Raw genomic sequence first — 2,507 nt, forward strand, 5'->3', positions numbered from 1 at the left:
TCTTTCCCTCCTTTTTTTTCTTTTTTCTTTCTTTTTTTTTCTTTTCTCCCCTGTCCACACCCCGCCTTTTTTTTTCTTTTTTTCTTTCTTTCCTTTTTTTTTTTTTTTTTTTTGGTGAGGATCCCCCCCCCTTTGTAAGTTTTTGTTTTCATATGGGAGGAGGGGAGGGAGCCTCTGGGCCGCCTAGAATGAGGGGCCTCCCCCAAACAACACCCCACCTCTCCTGCTTTCATTTCTGGATCTGAGAGAAGGGACAGGAATAGAGGTAGCTGAGGAGTCTGAGCTGAAATGGGGTGTTTGGAGCAGGGACCCCAGAGTTCCCAGATTTTCTCAGCGACTCTACCCCTATTGGAGTTGCCCCTCCTAGGTGGGGCTGTTCACTGTTTTGTTGTCAGGCCCTATGTGGGGAGGGGGTGCAGTGCTGCTGGGAATGAGGCCAGCTCTGTGATTGGTCCAGTCCTGTGGGCAAGACTCTTGTGAGAGAATGGAACAACTTCCTGGGGCATCTTCTGTGGTTTTACCTAGAGTAATGGGAATGAAGTTCCCTGTTGGGATATCACTGAGTCAAGTATTTTCTGGGGTGCTGCTGGTACTCCTTATGATGTCATAGGAAGTAGTTCCCCAGAGGTCACTTCCTGTGATGATAGGACAGACAGGTACTTCCTATGATGTCTCAGTGGGCCTCCCTTGAGGGTTACTTCAGCGACATCATGGGGGCATGTACTTCCTGTGGCAGCTCCAGGTTATTTCCTGTGACATCATTGGGATGGAGCATGCATTCCTGGATTGGGCCATGGCCAGTCACTGACACTCCTTCTCTACCCACACCCCTCCTCCGTGGGTCTTGGCCTGGGGGTCTTGCCTAGGAAGAGAATAAGGGGTGGGACTTGGATCCTATCTGGAGAACTCTAAGGAAAAAGACCCAATATTGTCAGGGTCATCTCTATCCAAATACACCAAGTCTGTGAACTCACCTGACAGGGAGGGGTGGGAGATGGAGCTAGTGAAAACTGTTAAAGATCCCCCATTCCCACCCCCGCCTTTTGTGTGCATGCTTGTGTCTGCGTGGCTTTGTTTCATTGAGTCTGGTGAGCCGAATGTGTGGTGGCTTGGTCGGGCCACCATGACCCAGTGTAGGGTTCAGTGAGCCACGGTAGGGTCCCTGGAGCGCGAATGCTTCGTGTGGTCTAATAGATTAAGTTGGCTTGTGGTTTCCAGCAAGCTGGAGTACTTTGGCAGTATCGGAGGGATCAGAATGTTTCGGTGCTCTTGCCATGGGCCTTGAGGAGCTAGAATATTATGACAGAGTCTGCTAAGCCAGGCAACCCTGAGAGTTGGTTTGGGAGTGGCTCCCTGAGCACTGTGACTGTGGTCAGCTCTAAGGCCTTGTTGGCAGGCTGAGATTTCAGGGCCTGACAACCCTATGGACTTAGGATAGCTGAGACCCACCTCTACCCTCATCCATCTCCCCCTCCCCCTTGGAGACCACCTCCACTTCCTCCAACCCAAAGCAGGGCCTCTGGTGCCCTGGTTCCATCATCAGCATCTCTGGGGGAGGGGCACCCCATGCCCACCCTCTCCCCCATTTGTTCCCCTCCTAGGTCTTCCAGACCCTTCTCTACTCCATGGCTTTGGGGGAATCAGGCCTCCTAGTCTCTCTCCCACAAAGGGAGAGAAGAAAAGCCAGAGACAATTCCCACCCCTAAAGCCTGGGAGGCCCCTGCCCCTTGCTAGAGAGCCACCCCCAAATCAAAATGTGAAAATCCCTAGAAAGCAATAGCCTTCAAGGTACCTTGCACTGAATTTCCCACCCTGGCCCTTCCACCTGATGGGAGGCTGTAGCTGGGCACTAGGGTGACTTTTTCCATGCCCTCTTCATCTCCAGGGTGGGGGGCAGGCCCCATTTCCCCATCCCCCATCTCCCATCGCTGCTGCCCCCACCCCTAATCTCCAGACTGAACCCAGATGGAGATTCGAGTGCCAAAACAATTCTTGATGTAACTTTGTACATATCTTCTGCAGGGGGGGAAGCTTTTGGGGTTGGAGGTGGAGGTGGCCCTGGGGGCCGCTGCTCCCCTCTGCCTCTCAGAAGACCCTATGGTATTTCACAGTCTCTCCACCCACTGGGTGCAGTGTCTAGCTGGAATATCCCCCCTACAGCCCCCCAGGCCCCGATGAGGAGGGGAAGGAGCCAGGGAGAGGTAAAACACGGTCTGGGAGTGGGGAGGTGGGATTTGAAGGCATTCATTTGCATATCATTTGCATCCTCAGCTGCCCTGGTCTGTCCTGTGCTTTCTATAGCCCTATTCATGGGAGTCTGGGTCCCCATCAGAGGGACCCAGTACTCCTCTCACACAGACATGTCTCTGGAGGCTGGGCCTCCCGAAAAGTGTTCCCTCGGGATATCTGTGTGACAACCCCCTCCCTATTCACATTTCTCGGGGACCCCCTACCCCACCAGCCAGGACTATCTGAAAGGTAGTTTGCTAGCTCAGTGAGCTAGTTTG

The sequence above is a fragment of the Neovison vison genome, chromosome 7 (genome assembly GCF_020171115.1).
Source record: "Neovison vison isolate M4711 chromosome 7, ASM_NN_V1, whole genome shotgun sequence".
NCBI classification, from domain to species: Eukaryota; Metazoa; Chordata; class Mammalia; order Carnivora; family Mustelidae; genus Neogale; species Neogale vison.